At 41.2% G+C, this 23,824-nt stretch overlaps 1 pseudogene; it reads left to right on the top strand.

The window, feature by feature from the left end:
• The first annotated feature begins 19,743 nt into the window (after nucleotides 1-19,743).
• LOC119339786 lies at nucleotides 19,744-20,253 on the top strand (annotated as a pseudogene).
• Nucleotides 20,254-23,824: the final 3,571 nt, after the last annotated feature.

Raw genomic sequence — 23,824 nt, 5'->3', positions numbered from 1 at the left:
GAATTGGATGTCCTTGGCGTATAATTGCTAGAACGATAGAAGATGGCAAAACAGTCAGGGTACAAACTTATCTAACATTAATCATTATTTATGTTGAAACAATTTTTATAAATTACTTGCACCTAAATGGTTGGTATTGTGCAGGTTAACAAGATAGCAAAGCCTCATAAGTGCTCATCAACCGCTAAAGTGATTACAAGCATGGCAGACCAAGCATGGGTGGCAGAAAAGGCAATTGGGTATCTTCAAACTGAACCAAACATTGGTGGCATGGAGCTCCTAAAAAAGCTACAAGCAGAGTACAAATGTACTACTGGGTATGATACTGTACACAGGGAAAAGAAAGGGCCGTAGATATGTTATATGGAACCTGGGGAAAATGCTTTCAGAATTTATTCAACTTCAAAGCTGAGATTGATAAAAGATCTCCGGGTAGCATTGTTGAGGTTGATGTCAAGAGGGAAAAAGGTGGAGTGTATTTCCGGAGATTTTTTATGGCACTTAAGCCATGCATTGATAGCTTTTTGGCCGGTTGTAGATCATATCTCAGTATAGACTCCACACATTTGACTGGAAAGTGGAATGGTCAATTGGCGGCATGTACAGCACTAGACGGACAAAATTGGATGTTTCCTTTAGCATTTGGTTTCTTTGGTACGGAGACTGAGGAGAACTGGGTTTGGTTTATGCAACAACTACATAAGGCAATAGGACATCTTCAAACTCTAGCTATTTGTACTGATGCATGCAAAGGGTTAGAGAATGCAGTTAAAATTGTCTTTCCTCAAGCTGAGCAAAGGGAATGCTTTAGGCATCTAATGGCAAACTTCAAAAAGAAGTTTCATGGAGATGTTTTTGGTCGCATGTGGCCAGCAGCCAAGGCTTACCGTCTAGAAACATTTAACTACCATATGGGCAAGATTTTCGAAGCTGAACCTACGGTGAGTACCTACTTGTGTACTTATCATAATTTGAAGTGGATGAGATGCGACTTCAACACAGAAATAAAATGTGATTATATTCACAATAATCTAGCTGAGTGCTTCAATAGCTGGATCAAAGAAACAAAGGATCTGCCCATGGATGAGCTAGCAGACAAAATAAGAGAGAAAATAATGATACTTGTTGAGAGGAGGAGAAGGATTGGGGAAATGCTCCGGGGAGAGACGCTGCCTGCCATCATTCAACAAATAAATAATAGAACTAGACAACTTGACCATTTGGTTGTTGGAAGATCAACCGGAGAAAGTTGTGAGGTCAAGGACACCAGCAAGAAGAATCTTAGGTACGTAGTAAAAATAGGTACTTATGAGTGCACTTGCCTAGAATGGCAGCACACTGGAAAGCCCTGTGAGCATGTACTTGCATTTCTTATAGAGAGAGCAGATGTGAAATTTCAACCATATGTGCATGACTACTACTCTGTGAGTAGGTTCCGGGCTGCCTATGCTGGGGAGATTGAACCAATCACAGACAAGTCCCAATGGCCTCAGGTCACTCTAGATTTTGAGATGATACCACCAGATTTAAAAAGCTCTGTTGGGAGAAGGAGGAAGAAGAGGATCAAAAGTTGCCTTGAAGACGGTGGTGGTGGCGGCAAACGGAAGAAAAAAGATGATGATGGCAAACGAAATGAGCAAGGAGGTGGTGCCAAAGAGAAGGAAAAAGAAAAGAAGAGATTTGGCACCAAAAACACGTGCAAACAATGTGGAATCTTGGGGCACAGAAAAGCAACTTGTAAAAAGAAGGATGCTAATGAGAGGTAACCCATGTAGTAGTACTACTACTACTATATATCATCTACATTAGTATGAAATTAGTATTAGTATACCATTTCTAATGTCATGTCTGATTGAACTTTCTAGCGACGTGTCTGCTCACGAGCTCGCTCCAGCTGTTGTTGCGACACCCACACGCACAACAACAATCACAGTGCCTCCCAGCCTTCGTAACAGCCCTGGGCCTATTACAAGGAGGTAACTGCTTATATTTTCTATATGCACATTTGATTCATGCAAAAGAAATCCTGCTTTTATAACTTATGTGTAAACATGCAGGAGACTTGCTATGGCCATAGCCGAAGGCGATGCATCACAACCATCTGGAACAACGAATGTTTCTGCACCATCGCCTACTTCTCACATCCCTTCAAGCTCTACGGCATGCAAGAAAAAAATGACCCCAAGGAGGAAGAAGATGTAATTTCTGAGATACGAACTCAGAATTATTGTTATTTTGCTTGAAGTAAACTCAGATTAAACCGTTATGCCATTTGAACCGAGCAGTCCTTTTTATGACATCGAATTCCATGTACTAAGTGGATACTTGTAGTCGGTTTAATATTTTTATCTATCAAGTTGTTATATGTAAGAATGCATAAAAAGCATCATATATAGATGCCTGACCTGTGGTTTAATTAGAAAAGGCACTTCAGCGTACCCAGCCTGACGATTGGAGCATGCCCAGCTGCTAATTAGTATCAACAATGCCGTTCAGGCTAGCTATTAGTAACATAGTAGCAACGAGCTCACACAAAAATTTGTACAGATCCATCAACCATCAAAGGATTATTTTTTACCTGAGCGACAACGGCGGCCGCTGTGGTCTTCCTGGAGCCTCCCTTGTCGAGCTTCAGGGAGTGCCGGCGCCTGCCGGACCAGACGCCACCTACGGCGGGGAGTGGCAGCTGCAAAGACGAGTATTTCGCTCGGCGAGCAACGACGACGCCATCCGCCTATTCCGCAGCTCCAAGCTGCAGCGGAGCTACCGGACAGCCGAGATGCAGAGGAACCGCAACGCCTCCGAGCTGCAGCAGGAGCCACCCCGCGTCTCCGAGTTTAACAGGAGCCCCCGCCGCCGAGCTGCAGCGGTAGCCGCCGCCAAGATGGGGTCCAAGTGTCCTCGTCGGCCTCCTACAGGATCTCACTTCAGTACGTGTACAGTGGGAGAGAGGAAAGGGAGAAAGGGGGTGAACTGGGGAGATGAACTGTTCAGTGGAACCAAAGACAAACAGTCCAACACGGGGAGACTAGCAGGACGTAATTGCAATTTGCCACAAGGGCAGTTGAGTCATTTCGCATGATGATAATTGGGATAAAAATTGAGAAATGATTACCGTCATTAAAAAGGGCATATTCTCTACTCAAAAAAGAAAGCAGGGCAAATCATCCAACGGGATGTAAAGGAGGGAAAATTATCAACTGACCAAATAAAGTGGGGCATATTATCCAATCTCCCCTCTTCGGCGCCCTCAGCGCCGCTTAGGCCACCTGGGCAAGCGGTAATGGGTCGGCCCAGCATAGCTCGCTAAAAAAATCGGATTAAAAAGAACTGATAAATTTTGCGAATAGTGGGATTCGAACCAGGATGCGAATCCTGAAGAAGTAGACGCAACAACCACCCGACCTGACTGCCGTCGATGTTATGAATGCGAAAACATACATTACGAGACTCGTGGTTCAGTCCCAGTATAAATTATTTTGTAAACAAATCGAAATAGGAAAAAGAATTTACGAATTTGAAAAATTTCATCGATTTGAAAAATAAGTTCATCACTTTTGAAAAAAGTTCATTAGTTTTGATAAAAGAAAGTTCACAAATTTCAAAAGAGTTCACCGAATTTTTAAAAAAGTTCATCAATTTCGATCAAAAAGTTCACAGATTTAAAATAGTTCAAAAATTTTGATAAGAAAAGTTCACAAATTTGAAAAGAGTTCACGGAATTTTAAAAAAAGTTCATGGCTTTGAAAAAAGTTCAGCAAATTTTCATAAAAAAGTTCACTTCTTTGAAAAATGTTCACAGATTTTCAAAAAAAGTTCACGAATTCAAAAGCTTCATCAATTTTTGAAGAAAAAGTTCAAGAATTGGGAAAAATGTTCACTGGAGTTTTTTTTAAATCATGCATTTATGAAAAAGAAAGGAACAAGAAAAGGAAAAAGGGAAAGAAAAAGAAAAGAAGATGCAATAAAATAATAAAAAGGATCTTGCAAATCACAGCAAAGTACTTTCATAATTTTCATAGCAATATCCAACTATAGCAAGATTTTCCGGCCTATAACCATCATCATCAAAAGCTTCATACTTTTCAAACAAAGCTTCAATATCATAGGCAGCCTTAAAAGCAACAAATTCTTCTATTTGTTCCACATCATAGTAATCATATATACCATTAGCATAGGAAGCTAAGGTTTCATTATCGTTAAATTTGCATGAAAAGGGGAGGTGTGGAGCCTCCATCCGAGAGCAACAAGTAATATCGTATCTCAAGCATAGATTCCAGGCATACCAACGCAACATAAAAAATTGATACCATAATAGTTTCCCTTTTTGTGTCGAGCGATAATCCCTAAACTATTCACGTTGATCCAACGTGTCTCCCATTATAAAGTTGAATGGGGCTTTCTCAGGATTACCAAAGTAGTACATAATATCTCTCGCATAATGAGAGTCGGGGGTTTTAGGACTTACCCCATCTACATGAGTAGCAAGTACATCTAATTTTTTTGGTATTTTGCGTTCCATATCCATAACTAAAGATAGAGAACGACTTAGAACAGCAAATAAAAATTACTTAGTGATAAAGCAAACAAGCACACACGAGAATATTCACCCCACGCTATGACTCCCCGGCAACGGCGCCAGAAAAAGGTCTTGATAACCCACAAGTGTAGGGGATCGCAACAGTTTTCGATAAGTAAGAGTGTCGAACCCAACAAGGAGCTAAAGGTAGAATAAATATTCCCTCAAGTTCTATCGACCACCGATACAACTCTACGCACGCTTGACATTCACTTTACCTTGAACAAGTATAAAACTAGAAGTACTTTGTAGGTGTGATAGGATAGGTTTGCAAGATAATAATGTTGGGGAACGTTGCAGAAAATTAAAATTTTTCCTACGGTTTCACCAAGATCCATCTATGAGTTCATCTAAGCAACGAGTCAAGGGAGTGAGTTTGCATCTACATACCACTTGTAGATCGAGTGCGGAAGCGTTCAAGGGGATGGTGATGAGGGAGTCGTACTCGCCGTGATTCGAATCACCGTTGACCAAGTGCTGAACGGACAGCACATCCGCGTTCAACACACGTACGGGACGGTCAACGTCTCCTCCGTCTTGATCCAGCAAGGAGGAAAGAGAGGTTGAGGAAGGCAGCTCCAATGGCAGCACGACGGCGTGGTGCAGTTGGTGCAGAAGTTCTCCGACAGGGCTTCGCCAAGCACGTACGGAAGAGGAGAGGTGTTGGGGAGGGGAGGGGCTGCGCCTTGGCTTGTGTATTGCAGCCCTCCCCTCACCCCTCTATATATAGGGGGAAGGGACAAGAGGGGCCGGCCCCTCTAGATGGAACCCTAGAGGGGGGGCGGCGGCCAAGGGAGAGGGGTGGCTTGCCGCCCAAGCAAGGGGGGCGCCCCTTCTAGGGTTTCCCCCCCAAACCCTAGGCGCATGGGCCCAAGGTGGGGGGCGCGCCCAGCCCACCAGGGGCTGGCTCCCTCTCCCACGCAGCCCAAGTGGCCCCCCGGGAGGGGTGGCCCCAGTACAATACCGGTATGCCCCCGAAACTTTCCGGTGTCCGTTTAACAACTTCCCATATATAAATCTTTACCTCCGGACTATTCCGGAACTCCTCGTGACGTCCGGGATCTCATCCAGGACTCCGAACAACATTCGGTAATCACATACAAGTCTTCCTGATAACCCTAGCGTCACCGAACCTTAAGTGTGTAGACCCTACGGGTTCGGGAGACATGCAGACATGACCGAGACGCTCTCAGGTCAATAACCAACAGTGGGATCTGCATACCCATGTTGGCTCCCACATGCTCCTCGATGTTGTCATCGGATGAACCACGATGTCAAGGATTCAAGCAACCCCGTATACTATTCCCTTTGTCACACGGTATGTTACTTGCTCGAGACTCGATCGTCGGTATTCCAATACCTCGTTCAGTCTCGTTACCGGCAAGTCACTTTTACTCGTACCGTAATGCATGATCCCGTGACCAGACACTTGGCCACCTTGAGTGGGCCCAGTGATACCTCTCCGTAACACGGAGTGACAAATCCCAGTCTCGATCCGTGTCAACCCAACAGACACTTTCGGAGATACCTGTAGTGCACCTTTATAATCGCCCAGTTATGTTGTGACGTTTGGTACACCCAAAGCACTCCTACGGTATCGGGGAGTTACACGATCTCATGGTCTAAGGAAGAGATACTTGACATTGGAAAAGCTCTAGCAAAACGAACTACACGATCTTGTGCCATGCTTAGGATTGGGTCTTGTCCATCACGTCATTCTCCTAATGACGTGATCCCGTTGTCAATGAAATCTGATGTCCATAGTCAGGAAACCATGACTATCTGCTGACCAACGAGCTAGTCAACTAGAGGCTTACTAGGGACGTATTGTAGTCTATGTATTCACACATGTATTACGATTTCTGGATAATACAATTATAGCATGAATAAAAAACAATTATCATGAACAAGGAAATATAATAATAATGCTTTTATTATTGCCTCTAGGGGATATTTCCAAATATTCCCTCAAGTTCTATCGACCACCGATACAACTCTACGCACGCTTGACATTCGCTTTACCTAGAACAAGTATCAAACTAGAAGTACTTTGTAGGTGTGATAGGATAGGTTTGCAAGATAATAAAGAGAGCGTAAATAAAAGCTAGGGGCTGTTTAGATAAAGAAGCAATAAAATAAATATTAGTAGAGAGCTTTTTGTTATGAGAAAGTTATTTGTCCAAGGCAATCGATAACTAGACCGGTAATCATTGTTGCAATTCTATTTGAGGGAGAGGCATAAGCTAACATACTTTCTCTACTTGGATCATATGCACTTATGATTGGAACCCTAGCAAGCGTCCGCAACTACTAAAGATTCATTAAGGTAAAACCGAACCATAGCATTAAAGTATCAAGTCCCCTTTTATCCCATACGCAAACAACCTACTTACTCGGGTTTGTGTTTCAGTCACTCACACAACCCACCATAAGCAAATCATAAACATATTGCAAACCCTACAGCGGCAATCCCTCACGCTTGCGCGACACGGAGGGCACAATAGGACAGCACCAATAATAAAACATGCAACTCAAACCAATCACGATCATCAATTAACCCATAGGACAAAACGGATCTACTGAAACATCATAAGATAGCCATACATCATTGGGGAATAATATAAAGCGTTGAGCACCATGTTTAAGTAGACATTACCGCGGGTAAGAGAGAGGTTACAGCGCTGCATAGAGGGAGGAAGAGTTGGTGGAGATGTTGGTGAAGATGGCGGCGGTGTTGGTGAAGATCACCGTGATGATGATGGCCCCCGGCAGCGCTCCGGCGCCACAGGAAGCAAGGGGGAGAGGGCCCCCCTTCTTCTTCTTATTCTTCTTCCTTTACCTCCTCCCTAGATGGGAGAAGGGTTTTCCCTCTGTTCCTTGGCTCCCATGGCGTGGGAGGGGCGAGAGCCCCTCCGAGATTGGATCTATCTCTTTGTTTCTGCGTTCTCTGCGTTCTCAGATTATACCCCTTCACTGTTTCCTTTATATCTGGAGATCTGTAGCTCCGATTGGGGTTAATCTTTCGCCCAGATTTTTCTCATAAAATTAGCTTTCTTGCGGCAAAAGTAGAGCCTCAACCGCCTTACGGGTGGACCACGAGAGCCTAGGGCGCGCCTAGGGGTAGGGGGCGCGCCCCCCTGTCTCGTGGCCACCTCGGACACTGTTTCGCGTTGATTCTTCCTCCGGAAAATCCCAAATATTCCAAAATAATTCTGCGTCCGTTTTTATCCCGTTTGGGTTCCGTTTGATATTGGTTTTCTCCGAAACATAAAACATGCAACAAACAGGAACTGGCACTAGGCACTGGATCAATATGTTAGTCCCAAAAATAGTATAAAAAGTTGCCAAAAGTATATGAAAGTTGAAGAATATTGGCATGGAACAATAAAAAATTATACATACGACGGAGACGTATCAAGTACCCAAGCACCGGTCCACCCACATATCAAATTATCAAAGTACCGAACGCGAATCATATGAGCGTGATGAAAACTAGCTTGACGATAATTCCCATGTGTCCTCGGGAGCTCCTTTATCATTATTAGAAATTGTCCAGGCTTATCCTTTTCTACATAAAGGATTGGGCCACCTTGCTGCACTTTATTTACTTTCATTGCTTGTTACTCGTTACAATTTATCTTATCACAAAAACTATCTATCACCTACAATTTCAGTGCTTGCAGAAAACCTTACTAAAAACCGCTTATCATTTCCTTCTGCTCCTCGTTGGGTTCGACACTCTTACTTATCGAAAGGACTACGATAGATCCCCTACACTTGTGTGTCATCATTTAGCAATAACGGCACCCATACTAAAACTATTATCACCAAACAAGGCATGGAATAGAATAATAATATCTAGGACACTGAAGTTTCCACTATTTCCACGACCAATCAACCATCTACTAGCAAATATGGCAAAGTAGCGTAAAACAGGAAAGTGTATGCTAGAGATTCTCACATCAGAACCTTCTTTGGATTCCCTATAGTGATAGTGTTAACAAAGCCATCCACATCCCTAGGATGTGGTTCCTCTAATTTTCCCTCAAAGGGTATCCTACATAGCGCGCAAAAATCACGTAAAGACATTTCCTGAATTCATCATATAAATGAAATGATACTGAAGGCGGTGACTTCTTACGATAATAATAAAAGTTTTGCATGAAAGTATTGGTAAGTAAAAGATACTGATCGATCCGGTCATGGAGGAAATTGGTGAGGCCTGCACTCTCGATCAAAGAATAAAAATCTTCATAAATTCCAGCTTCTCTCAAGAAACTATCGCATGGCCATTCACACGGCCGTATTTTCGCTATGCGAGGAAGATTATACTTGGCATTCTCCTTCTCTTTAGCTTGTTTTTTCCTGGGAGCCTTGGCTAGAAGAGCCCCTCAAAAATCTCTTTAACATATTCTGAAAATTTCTGAAATTTTAGTAACTTCAAAATAAAAGTGAATAAAACTAAACAAGATTGATAGCAACTACTCCTACAAGTGCCTAGAGCCTATATCATGCATCAGAATTACTTGGAACCTCATAAATTTAACATGCAAGCTCAAGAACAGAGTCACCAAGACAGCAAGGATTTGCAATGAATAAAGCACTAGAACAAAAACTAATTGGATCAATGAAGGAGTCACATACCACGCAACAATCTCCCAAAGCAGTTGTGTGAATGGAGCTTTTATTTTGAGCTAGGAGATCGAAAATCGCAGCAAAATGAGCTAGAACTCGTGCTTGAGCTGGATGGTGATTTTTTTGGGAAGAAGATGAGTGTGTGGGTGCTGGCATAAGTGGAGGGGGTTCACCAGGGGCCCACGAGATAGGGGGGGCGCCCAGGGGGTGTGTGCACGCCCTCCACTCTCATGGCCTGGTGCTTGCGCCTCCTGCAGTGATTTCAGTGCCTAAAATCCTCAAATATTCCATAAAAAAACATAATAAATTTGCAGGGCATTTGGAGCACTTTTATTTTCAAGATATTTTTTTATTGCACGGGTAATTCAGAAAACAGACAAATAATACTATTTTTGCTTTATTTATTTATTTAACAGAAAGTAAAAAGAGGGTACAGAAGGTTGTGCCTTCTAGTTTCATCCATCTCATGATCATCAAAATGAATCCACTAACAAGGTTGATCAAGTCTTGTTAACAAACTGATTCCCAATAACACGGAACCGGAGAAATTTTGAAGTGACACTAGGTCACCTCAATGGCGATATGAACATCCCCAATAATAAGAATATCATAGTTTTTCTTGACAGTAGAGAGAGGAAATTCAAAACCTCCAATAATGATTGATGGAATTTTCTCAATAGAATTTATGCTATGAACTTGAGGTTGTTTCCTCTGAAAATGTACCGTATGCTCATTTCCATTAACATGAAAGGTGACATTGCCTTTGTTGCAATCAATAACAGCACCTGCAGTATTTAAAAAGGGTCTACTCAGGATAATCGACATACTGTCATCCTTAAGAATATCAAGAATGACAAAGTCTGTTAAGATAGTAACGTTCGCAACAACAACAGGCACGTCCTCACAAATGCCGACAGGTATAGTAGTTGATTTATCAGCCATTTGCAAGGATATCTCAGTGGGTGTCAACTTACTTAATACAAGTCTACGGTAAAAGGAAAGAGGCATAACACTAACACCGCCTCCTAAATCACATAAAGTAGTTTTAACAGAATTTCTTTTAATAGAGCAAGGTATAGTGGGTACTCCGGGATCACCAAGTTTCTTAGGTATTCCACCCTTAAAGGTATAGTTGCCAAGCATGGTGGAAATCTCAGCTTCAGGTATTTTCCTCTTATTTGTAATTATATCTTTCATATATTTAGCATAATTGTTTGTTTTAAGCATATCAGTTAAGCGCATGCGTAAGAAAATAGGTCTAATCATTTCAGCATAACGCTCAAAGTCCTCATCATCCTTTGTCTTGGATGGTTTAGGAGGAAAGGGCATGGGTTTCTGAACCCATGGTACTCTTTCTCTACCATGCTTCCTAGCAATAAAATCTCTCTTATCATAACGTTGGTTTCTTGATTGTGGGTTATCAAGACCAACAGCAGGTTCAGTTTCTATATCATTGTTATTACTAGGTTGAGCATCTACATGAACATCATTATTAGCATTATCATCAGGTTCATGTTCATCTCTGGATTGTGTTTCAGCATCAGAGATAGAAGTATTATTAGGATTCTCAGGTTTTTCTACATTAGGTTCACTAGAAGCATGCAAAGTCCTATCATTTTTCTTTTTCTTCTTCTTAGCAGAACTAGGAGCATCTAGATTATTATTCTGAGAATCTTGTTCAATTCTCTTAGGGTGGCCTTCAGGATACAAATGTTCCTGAGTCATTTTACCAGTTCTAGTAGCCACTCTAACAGCAAATTCATGTTTATTATTTAGTTCCTCTAGCAATTCATTCTGAGCCTTAAGTACCTGTTCAGCTTGAGTGGTGACCATAGAAACATGTTTACTAGTAAGTTTAAATTCACCCTTAACTCTAGACATATAATCACTCAAGCGTCCCATCATATAAGCATTATTTTTCAATTGTCTACTAACATAATCATTGAAATTTGCTTGTTTATCCATGAAGTCATCAAATTCATCTAAGCATGGGCTATGAAATTTAGTAGGCGGGATTTCAACTTTATCATATCTATAGAGAGAATTTACCTTTACTACCTGTGTCGGGTTATCAAGACTATGTGGTTCTTCAACAGGCAGTATATTAAGACCATGGATTTCTTCAATAGGAGGTAAATTATTAACATCTTCAGCTTTTATACCTTTTTCTTCCATTGATTTCTTTGCCTCTTGCATATCTTCAGGACTGAGAAATAGAACACCTCTCTTCTTCATAGTGGGTTTAGGAATAGGCTCAGGAGTTGGCTCAATTGGTTCAGGAATTGGCTCAGGAAGAGTCCAATTATTTTCATTTGCCAACATATTGTTCAATAATAATTCAGCTTGGTCGACTGTTCTTTCCCTGAAAACACAACCAGCACAACTATCCAAGTAGTCCTTGGAAGCATCAGTTAGTCCATTATAAAAGATATCAAGTATTTCATTTTTCTTAAGTGGATGATCAGGCAAAGCATTAAGTAATCGGAGAAGCCTCCCCCAAGCTTGTGGGAGACTCTCTTCTTTGATTTGCACAAAGTTATATATTTCCCGCAAGGGAGCTTGTTTCTTATGAGCAGGGAAATATTTAGCAGAGAAGTAATAAATCATATCCTTGGGACTACGCACACAACCAGGATTAAGAGAATTAAACCAAGTCTTAGCATCACCCTTTAATGAGAACGGAAATATCTTAAGGATATAATAATAGCGAGACGTCTCATCATTAGTAAACAGGGTGGCTATATCATTTAACTTGGTGAGATGTGCCACAACATTTTCAGATTTAGTGCCATAGAAAGGATCGGATTCAACTAAAGTAATAATCTCAGGATCAACAGAGAATTCATATTCCTTATCAGTAACAAAGATAGGTGAAGTGGCAAAAGCAGGGTCATGTTTCATTCTAGCATTTAGAGTCTTTTGTTTTAGCTTAGCTAACAATTTCTTAAGATCTGATCTATCATTACAAGCAAGAAAATCTCTAGCAGTTTCTTCATCCATAACATAACCCCTAGGAACAACAGGAAATTCATAATAAGGAGGAGAACCTTCATCATCACTTTCATCAATAATTTTATTTTCAATAATTTCATTCTCCCTAGCCCTAGTAAGTTGTTCATCCAGAAATTCACCTAATGGCACATTAGTATCAAGCATAGAAGTAGTTTCATCATAAGCATCATGCATAGCATACGTAGCATCATCAATAACATGCGACATATCAGAATTCATAGCAGTAGCAAGTTTAGGTGTCGCAAGCTTATTCATAACAGAAGGAGAATCTAGTTTAGAGCTAGATGGCAGTTCCTTACCTCCCCTCGTAGTTGAGGTATAAAATTTGGTTCTTTGATCTTTCAAGTTCTTCATAGTGATCAGCAGATATAAATCCCAAGTGACTCAGAGAATAGAGCTATGCTCCCCGGCAACGGCGCCAGAAATTACTCTTGATAAGCCACAAGTGTAGGGGGTCGCAACAGCTTTCAAGGGTAGAGTATTCAACCCAAATATATTGATTCGACACAAGGGGAGCCAAAGAATATTCTTGAGTATTAGCAGTTGAGTTGTCAATTCAACCACACCTGGATAACTTAGTATCTGCAGCAAAGTATTTAGTAGCAAAGTAGTATGATAGTAATGGTAACAGTGGTAAAGGTAAAGATAGTAACGATAGCAAAAGTAATATTTTTGGGTTTTGTAGTGATTGTAACAGTAGCAACGGAAAAGTAAATAAGCGAAGCACAATATATGAAAAAGCTCGTAGGCAATGGATCAGTGATGGATAATTATGTCGGATGCGATTCCTCATGTAATAGCTATAACATAGGGTGACACAGAACTAGCTCCAATTCATCAATGTAATGTAGGCATGTATTCCGAATATAGTCATACGTGCTTAAGGAAAAGAACTTGCATGACATCTTTTGTCCTACCCTCCCGTGGTAGCGGGGTCCTAGTGGAAACTAAGGGATATTAAGGCCTCCTTCTAATAGAGAACCAGACCAAAGCATTAACACATAGTGAATACATGAACTCCTCAAACTACGGTCATCACCGAGAAGTATCCTGATTATTGTCACTTCGGGGTTATCGGATCATAACACATAATAGGTGACTATAGATTTGCAAGATAGGATCAAGAACACACATATATTGATGAAAACATAATAGGTTCAGATCTGAAATCATGGCACTCGGGCCCTAGTGACAAGCATTAAGCATAGCAAAGTCATAGCAACATCAATCTCAGAACATAGTGGATACTAGGGATCAAACCCTAACAAAACTAACTTGATTACATGGTAAATCTCATCCAACCCATCACCGTCCAGCAAGCCTACGATGGAATTACTCACGCACGACGGTGAGCATCATGAAATTGGTGATGGAGGATGGTTGATGATGACGATGGCGACGAATCCCCCTCTTCGGAGCCCCGAACAAACTCCAGATCAGCCCTCCCGAGAGAGATTAGGGCTTGGCGGCGGCTCTGTATCGTAAAACGCGATGAAACTTCCTCTCTGATTTTTTTTCTCCGTGAAATGGAATATATGGAGTTGGAGTTGAGGTCGGCGGAGCTGTAGGGCGCCCACGAGATAGGGGGGGCGAGCCCAGAGGGGGTGGGCGCGCCCCCCACCCTCGTAGACAGGATGTGGGCCCCCTGGTCTTCATCTTTTGCCAGTATTTTTTATATTTTCTGAAACTTGTCTCCGAGGATTTTCAGGTCATTCCGAGAACTTCTGTTTTCTACACATAAAACAACATCATTGTAATTCTGCTGAAAACAGCGTCAGCCGGGTTAGTTTCATTCAAATCATGCAAATTAGAGTCCAAAACAAGGGCAAAAGTGTTTGGAAAAGTAGATACGTTGGAGACATATAAACTCCCCCAACCTTAAACCTTTGCTTGTCCTCAAGCAATTCAGCTGATAAACTGAAAGTGATAAAGAAAAACTTTTACAAACTCTATTTTCTCTTGTTGTTGTAAACATGCAAAGCCAGCATTCAGGTTTCAACAAATATTATGAACTAACCATACTCACAATAACACCTCGATCTAATAATTACTCATATCAATGGCGTAATCAGCTAGCGAGCCATAATAATAAAACTCGGATGACAACACTTTCTCAAAACAATCATAACATGATATAACAAAATGGTATCTCGCTAGCCCTTTCTGAGACCGCAAAACATAAATGCAGAGCACCTTTAAAGATCAAGGACTGACTAAACATTGTAATTCATGGTAAAAGAGATCCAGTCAAGTCATACCCAATATAAACCAACAGTAATGAATGCAAATGACAGTGCGCTCTCCAGCGGGTTCTTTTTAGTAAGAAGGTGATGACTCAACATAAAAGTAAATAGATAGGCCCTTCGCAGAGGGAAGCAGGGATTTGTAGAGGTGCCAGAGCTCGATTTTAAAATAGAGATTGAATAACATTTTGAGCGGCATACTTTCATTGTCAACGCAACAACTATGAGATGGATGTATCTTCCATACTACATGCATTATAGGCAGTTCCCATGCAGAATGGTAAAAGTTTATACTCCCCCACCACCAACAAGCATCAATCCATGGCTTTCTCGAAACAACGAGTGCCTCCAACTAACAACAGCCCTGGGGGAGTTTTGTTTAATTATATTGACTTGCTTTGATCTTTTTAGATCATGGGACTGGGCATCCCGGTTACCGGCCCATTCTCGTGAATGAGGAGCGGAGTCCACTCCTCTTGAGAATAACCCACCTAGCATGGAAGATATAGGCAGCCCTAGTTGAAACATGAGCTGCTCGAGCATACAAAACAAAATTTCATTTGAAGATTTGGAGTTTGGCACATACAAATTTACTTGGAACGGCAGGTAGATACCGCATATAGGAAGGTATGATGGACTCATATGGAACAACTTTGGGGTTTAAGGAGTTTGGATGCACAAGCAGTATTCCCGCTTAGTACAGGTGAAGGCTAGCAAAAGACTGGGAAGCGACCAACTGAGAGAGCGACAACAGTCATAAACATGCATTAAAACTAATTCACACCGAGTACAAGCATGAGTAGGATATAATCCACCATGAACATAAATATCATGAAGGCTATGTTGATTTTGTTTGAACTACATGCGTGAACATGTGCCAAGTCGAGTTACTCAATTCATTCAAAGGAGGATACCATCCCATCATACCACATCATAATCATTCTAATAGCATGTTGCCACGCAAGGTAAACCATTATAACTCATAGCTAATCAAGCATGGCACAAGCAACTATAATCTCTAAATGTCATTGCAAATATGTTTACTTCGTAATAAGCTGAATCAGGAACGATGAACTCTTCATATTTACAAAAACAAGAGAGGGTTAGTTGAATTCAAATCATGCAAATTAGAGTCCAAAACAAGGGCAAAAGTGTTTGGAAAAGTAGATACGTTGGAGACGTATCAAGTTGTAACATCGATTTGTAGTAAATAGGTGTGTGATAATCGTCATTATTAGAGCATTGTCCTAGTGAGGAAAAATAAGGAGAAAAACAGAGGCCAAAAAGATCCAAAAAATTAGAGAAAAATAAAGGAGTGGAAATGTTCCTGTCCTTTTCCACAATTGTGCGTCAAAAGTAACAACATGTTTTTCATATAGAGAGTATCCTATGTAGTCACTTTCATATACTTGTGTGAATTTTTCATTATAAAACTTGGCTTCTATATTTCGATCATGAGATTCGTCAAATACCCGAGGTCTTCCTGAGCATGCAAGTTGGATGCAACACCCACTTAGTTTTTATTTTTGAGCTTTAAAACACTTATAGCTCTTAGTGCATCCGTTGCATGGAAATCCCTACTCCAAAGCCCGTTGATTTGGCGCTTCAATGTGAGACTATCTTCCCTTTTGAGTTCACTTTATTAAACTCTACTACCGCATTCTATTCCACCAATGGTGCTATATCCATGGCTTGCGCTCATGTATTGCGTGGGGGTTGAAAATTCGGAAGTGTGTTAAAATAGTATGAACCAGTTGCTCGGCTTTTCATCGGGGTTGTGCATGATGAATAATTTGTGTTAAGGAGATGGAATGACAAGACTATATTATTTTGTAGGGATAACAATCTTAGAATTTTTTTGGAAGATATGATTGTTTGTTAGTATGCCTGAGTATTGATGTCCTTCCATGAAATTATAGACTATTGCTTTGAATCATTTAGATCTTAATATTCATACCATATATAAAAGAGAGATTACATGATGCACTTGTTAGGTAGCATTCCACATCAAAAATTATGTTTCTATCATTTACCTACTTGAGGAAGAGAAGGAATTAGGCTTGGGGATGCTCGATACGTCTTCAACGTATCTATAATTTTCGATTTTTCCATTCTATCATAGCATAAATCTTGGATGTTTTATATGCAATTATATATCATTTTTGGGACTAACCTATTAATATAGTGCACAGTGCCAGTTGTTATTTTTTGCGTGTTTTTAGGTTATCTGGAAATCAATATCAAATAGAGTCCAAACGCTACGAAAGTTTTTGATGATATTTTTCTAGAAAAGAGAGACCCTAGAAGGTTTGAGAGAAGACCAGAAGAGCCAAGAGGGAGAGACAAGCTCACCAGGCACGCCGTAGGGGTGGCACTCCCAGGCTTGTGTGCACCTCATAGCACCTGTTGACCTAATTCCACCTCTAAATTCCCCAATTTTCCCGGTATACCAGAGAACCAACCGAAACAATTTTTCTGCTGCCGCAAGTCTCCCTTCTTCCGTGATCCCATCTAGAGGCCTTTTATGGAGGGCTTCTACATCATCCTTGCCGATCTTCTGATGATGCGTCAGAAGTTCACCATAGACCTACATGACGATAGCTAGTAGCTTGCTGGCTTCTTCTCTCTCTTTGATCTTTAATACCATGTTCTCCTCGATCTTCTTGGAGTTCTATCTGATGTAATTCTCTTTTGCGATGAGTTTGTTGGGATCCTATGAAATGTTGGTTTATGATCTGAATATTTATGAATATTAATGAAGTCTTCACTGAACTTTGTTATGCATGATTGTTATAGCTTTGTATTTCTCTTCGACCTATCCATTTGGTGTGGCCAACTAGATTGATCTGTCTTGCAATGGGAGAGGTGCTTTGTGATGGGTTCAATCTTGCAGTGCACTATCCCAGTGATAGAAAGGGAACAAACACATATTTGTATTGTTGTCATTAAGGATAAAACGATAGGGTTTATTCATATTGCTTGAGTTTACTTTGTCTACATCATGGCATCTTGCATAAGGCGTTACTCTATTTTTTTAAGTTAATACCCTAGATGCATGTTGGAAAGTGGTCGACGGGTGGAGTAATAGTAGGAGATGCAGGCACGAGTTGGTCTAGTTGTCTTGGACGTGATGTGTATACACATGATCATTGCCTTGAATATCGTCATAACTATGCGCTTTTCTATCAATTGCCCAATAATAATTTGTGTACCCACCATGTGCTATGTGTGCCAGAGAGAATCCTATAGTGAAAACTATGGCCTCTTGGTCTACTTTTATCATATATAAAACATAAAATACCTTACTACACTATTCTCTATTTTATTGTATTTTATATTTGAAACTTGTATATCTACCACTAAGAGATTCAATCCTTGCAAATAAATGCCAATGGATTGACAACCCTCTTGTTTGAGCTGGGTGCAAGTATTTTGCTTTTGAGTATGCAGGTGCTACTAACGAGGTTTTGTGCGGTTCTCCTACTGGATTGATAACCTTGACCCTTAACTAAGGGAAATACTGATCTCTACAATACTGCTTCATCATCTCCCCTCTGAGGAAATCCCAACACAGCTCACAAGTAGCACATGGCCGATGTGCTTCGAAGCGGCAAACAATGTAAACTTACCTCGTCGACCCCAAAACCTAATCGTAGACTACCAGGTAACAATCTAGCCCCCTCTCGCCCCACCGCCCCTTTTAGAATTTGCACGTGCTTTTACATTTTCACATGTTGTTATTTCAAAGAAGTATTCAAATTGTAGGCTCCATGCATCATCTAATTCTATCTAGGTTTATACCAATTTAATATTTAGTTTCTTAATAAATCAGTTTTATTATATGGGGTACTGCAACTAGTTCTATCTACGATTATAATAATTTACTGTCCAAGATCTTATTAAATCTTGTGTGTTCTTCTTCACGATTAAATGACCCTGCATAGTAACAAGTCATGTCTGACTCTACAGTTGCTGCTGCCAGACCGACACAACTATACTAAAGGAATAAAGAAGAAACCCTGAAGGATGATTATCCTATAGCCAAACGCGCGCTCAGAAAAGATGTGGTCTACAATATTGATATGGATTCACAAAGTTCAGACGATGCCATCATATTGATATAGGTGAATATTCTGGTAATCTTCAAAATACTACTTAGTTAAAGATTTCTTGTACATCAGATTTTTACCACTTCTAGATTTTTGTTTCTAAACCAATGTTGGGGATATCGCTTATCGGGAACTTATCGGTTAACCCAAGATAAAGGGTAAATCGGCTAGTTTATCAGCATATTGTCCGATTTATCACCATATCAGTTGAGTTATCGGATGATTTATCTTATCTGTTAGACACCGGTAAGCGATAAACCTGCCAATATCGGAATATTTGAAGATATCTTGAATAGTGTTCTAAACTATGTCTTCGACAGCATTCGTCCAAACAATGTATCATTGTACAGTGGCACTAGGGAAGAAGCGCACCATGCCTTACGTTCCTTCATATTGAACTGACCCGACGAATGCGTTTGTATCAGAAATGAGCGCTGGTCTGGTTAGGAAATGTGGCCGCAATATTCCAGATAGGAACAATTACTGTAACTCGAGAGCAGACTATATAATTAAATCCTGACTGTATAAATGAAGAAAATTGGCAGAAACTTATGGACCACTAGCATGAGGATCACTCCAATGTATGTGATACACACTCTTTGCTCTTCAACTAGTCAATCCTCTCTTCAACCAGTCGTACTAAATTTGAGCTTCACACTACTAGGGAAAAGCTTATAGACAGATGCTTACTAATAACGCGCTATATTTCCCAGCGCTACTGCTTTTTACTAGTAGCGTGCTGTACTGACCCTCGCTACTAGTAAATATTACTGGTAGCGCGTGACGAAAAAAACACGCTACTAGTAAATATCTTCAATTGTGCCCAGCGCACAAACTTTAGTAGTAGCGCGGGTTGTAAAACCTACGCTACTACTACGTGGATAGCCAAAGCGCAGGTCAGACACCCACGCTACTACTAGTCTCCCACACCGCCCACCCCCGCCGGATACACTCCCACCCGCAACCGTCCCACACCACTCAACCCACGTTTGTCTAAAAAAAATCCACCAACGCCCGATCTAGATCCCCTCCGCCTCCATCCCCCGCTGCGTGCGCCACGCCGGCGGCGCGTGGTCGCCGCTCCCCGTCTCGCGCCACTGCCCCCTCCCCCCCAGTCCAGATCACCGTCGCCGGCCGCATCCCGTCCCAGCCCACCTGCCCGCCGATGGCCTTCTCCTCGTTCCCATGGCCGTTCCGTCACCGAGCCGGCGGCAGCGGCAGCGGCAGAACCGTCCCAAGCAAACCCTCTGCCGCGGAGGGGAGCAGGAGGACGCGGAGGAGCTTGGCGTCACGCCGTAGCTCCTCGACTTCCTTCGGATACTCTCCCCCGACGCCTTCAAGTCCTTCGCCCTCCAGCTCCATCAAGGCACCCCCTCCTTCCTCCCCTCTCGATTCCGCTCCCCTGCTAGTTCCCTCTCGATTACTGAGGCGCAGGAGGATCCGCGGAGGCGGCGGCCGAGCTCTCAGACTGGCAGCAGCAGCACGCAATCCTCGTGCTCGCCAGAGCCAAGGTAGGTCTCCCGCGGATCTCGTCATCCACTTCGCCCAAGACAGAGATGGCTCTCAGGTCTCAAACTGTAATTTGTGATGCCTGTAGGAACTCGCTAAGGTCCGCTATGATCTGTGCCCACGCCACATGAAGGACGAGCAGTTCTGGACATACATCTTGCCGTAAGCTCTTGCCTCGTTAGCTTTCGCCCATGTGTGAGTGCATTGTTCCAGTCCAAGTGCTCAATTAGCTTCATGCTGGTCTTGATTTTGTGAATCTTCAGTTAGGAATTCTAGTCCATGGTGCTCCTTAATACCCAGCAAACTATATTTGTACCTAAACGTGATCATCCCAGTTGCGTGTGTACCGTTGTGCTATTTTGTATATATAATAAACATCCAGCAAAAGGGATTAGCATCTGAAGATGAGAAATTATGTCAAATGTGAGTACCTGTTTTTGTAAAAGCTCAGCAAAAAGGGGACATCATCATGTAAAGTGTGGTCTCCTGCTTCTCCATCGCTGCTTCTTCTTAACAAACCATATTCTAATAGCAAGGTGCTGGTCCTAATATAAGTAATAACAAACCATGGCTAGTGATAATTCCTCTGTTGTTCGATCCTTTATATATGCAAAAGAATACACACATGTCTGTTCTAGATATGGCCAAAGTTGTAAACACTAGATAATCCATCAAGTGGGCTTTTGATGCCATCCTGCAACACGCGTTGTTGGGTTTGACTCTAGCCAATTTCATTTTCAGGTAGGCTGGTGGGTGGGATATGCTAAGGACACCGATGACTCAATCTGGAGGATTGTGCGGATAAACCCTGGTGTCAGGATATCCGTCGCCAAGAGCTACAGCCCAAGGTCCGCTTTCTCTGTTCTCTTAAGTTCGTTGATGCAAAATTGAACATGCAGTTTTTTAGCCTAATTTATCAGAAGCGAGGAGCAGTGAATTTTATAGTCCACTAGCTACGGTTGATCAGCAACTGCATAAGCTTCTATTTCTACTTCTGAATTTTGAATGATTGTATGAGCAAATGAGTGCTACAGTTATTGCCTAGATACCACCGGCATCCATTCTTTTAGTTCAAAATAAAAAGACATCCTACATATATGCACATGCTCCAACATGGGCAGATTTATGAGACTACTGTTGTTGGTTTAGGCAAACACCTCACAGTACTCAAAAGTACAGTTTTGTAGAAACCATAGTATTCTGATTGAGCTAGTAAGATTTAGTTTATGTAAGTTTAGTAGATCAACTAGTAGGATCCTTCTGCTGAACTGAAGATGCTATTTGCCTCACATTTTTGTCGGTTAAACTTTCCCAGATTATGTAAATTTAGTAAGAACTAGTAAGAGTTAAATCAACTGTATGGGCAGCATTAACATAGGTGCTCTAGACAGCTCTCTGATACTAAATATTCCTGCCGACTCCTTCTGTTCAGAGGCAGCTTGTATTCTTTACTATAAAATCTCCTAAAAGAGAAAACGTTAGGCATTGAGCCATTGAGCCATTGTAGTATATCTTCCAAGTTTATGCATGGCTGTTTTGACCACAGTAAATTCTCGCAGAGAGAAGAAAAAGAGACCACAAGGTCTTTGGTCTTTGGTCTCTCAATTTTTATACATGTACATCCCCTCCTATGATGCTAGCTGAAGCAGCTTGTTGAGTTATTTTGAAATCTTTTATGCACTTTTCTGTTGAGTGCCTTTATTTTAAACTATGAGATATGCCTATGTTTAATTCGGAAATCTAAATGCAATCTTATGATGTTTTGAGGGGTGCTCATATACTTACTCGGTAACACGGAAAGTTTTCACATTTGTTCTAGCTGTCTCTATGGGTTAGCGACTTAGCATACATGTTGTAATAAGGTTTCACATTTTCTTCTCTGACATGTAAGGTCTGTTTTTATTCATAGGTAGAAGATAGGGACAGCGTGCTGCAGGATAATGAGATGTTGAAGCGGCAGACTGAATCCATGACACCGTAGTGCAATTGCGGCAGATTATCTCTATCTTTTCTATTCATTTTTCTTATTATCGAGTGAGAACAGAATGAGGAACTGTGTGATAGTGCATACAACAACCGTAGTAAAAAGAAACTTATGTTTGCAATTGTTAATGACATATATACTTGCATGTTCTTTGAAGTGGTCATTTGTGAGTAGCAATGCATAATGAGGTTTTTTGGCTGATTTATTTCCTTCGGTTTCCGGTTAACCATGAAATAGGAGTCCAGCAGTGCTCACTATTGTGTTTACTGGGAACTGTATGCATAAAATGGAATTGGTGGATTTTATTTTTTTAATTATAAATTAGTTAGTAGTGGCGTGGGAAAAAACTGCGCGCTACTAGTATTTAGGATAGTAGTAGCGTTGGTAGTATGGACACGCTACTACTATTTCGTTAGTAGTGGCGCGGGTACAAAATAGCAGTAGCATGGGTGTCACACGCTACTAGTAACTTTGTTAGTAGTAGCGCGGGTTTGACCCACGCTACTACTAACTATTAGTTGTAGCGCGATACTAGTAGCGCGGGTGCCCGCGCTGCTAATAGCCATTTTACCCGTGTTGCTAGTAGCCTTTTTCCTAGTAGTGTCATGTCGTTGGAACTTCATGCCAAGAAACAAGAAAAACTATCTACTGTGAATCTGAGCCAAAACACTGCATCTACAACATGTGATTCCCACTTTAGACTTATGTAAGTATTTGTACAACCTTATTGCAAAAGATTTATGTTGGATTACTATATTTCTTGCAGTATTAATGTTTACCAATTAATAAATCTGATACATGTCTAAGGACGACATTGATAATCAATTTGGCGGGGACCTGCTAGAACATACGTGCACTACAAAGAAAGAGCATACATTGAGCCTGACTGCAAAAAAAACATCCTAAGTACTGCCAAATTTGTAGGCTTCAAAATGTATTGTCTGACCGTAATTTTTCAAACTACCAAACACCATTCTAACTGTGATATCAATCATATTTCAGAATGAATCGAGCATCAAGCATACACCATCAAAACAGCTTGATGCGACAACAATACCTGATGTAAAAATCATTGAGGAAAAGCTCCTCAAGCACGTTACTTTATAGAATGGGCGTCTCATCCTCCTCAAGGAAGAATTCATCATCCCGCGAACACATTTGTGAGCTAGAACACATCATTGCAACTCAGGAGGAAGATGCAAAAAGGCAAGTGGCATGTTTCATGAAGAGCTGTACGAAATACTTTTGCCCAGATAGTAGAAATTAAAGAACTCATGAAGAAGAAACTAGAAGAGATTGAAGATATCAACATGAATCATCAGAAGAAATCCACTCTCTTTGAAAAAAGGCAAAGACATATGGATGCAATGCTCAGTCACCTATTAAGGAAGACCACATAGTGAGCGAATGACTTCGTCTGAAAACACCGATGGCCTCATGCTTATAGTCGACTTTATTTTCCTTTGTCCGAGACTATGTCCTCTGCTTCTCCATGTAAAATGTTAGGATTCACTTATAACGAAAGATTTGTTGCCAATGTTTAAATTCCTATATTCTAGCGCAAATCAAAATTTGAATCTATTTCCCTGAAATTACAAATTAAATACAGATTTGCAGGCAAAATTAATAATATATGAATTGCAACTTTTTTTACGTGTGACGGTAATTGTGATGTAAATGCATGTCGTGAACAATGTTTGGTCCCACATGTAAGCAACCACATCATCATCTTCTGGGCACATATGTTAGCAAC

Source organism: Triticum dicoccoides, chromosome 7B (genome assembly GCF_002162155.2).
Source record: "Triticum dicoccoides isolate Atlit2015 ecotype Zavitan chromosome 7B, WEW_v2.0, whole genome shotgun sequence".
In the NCBI taxonomy this organism is placed as follows: Eukaryota; Viridiplantae; Streptophyta; class Magnoliopsida; order Poales; family Poaceae; genus Triticum; species Triticum dicoccoides.
The sequence above is the reverse complement of the archived record's forward strand: the minus strand, read 5'-3'. Positions and strand labels throughout refer to the sequence as shown.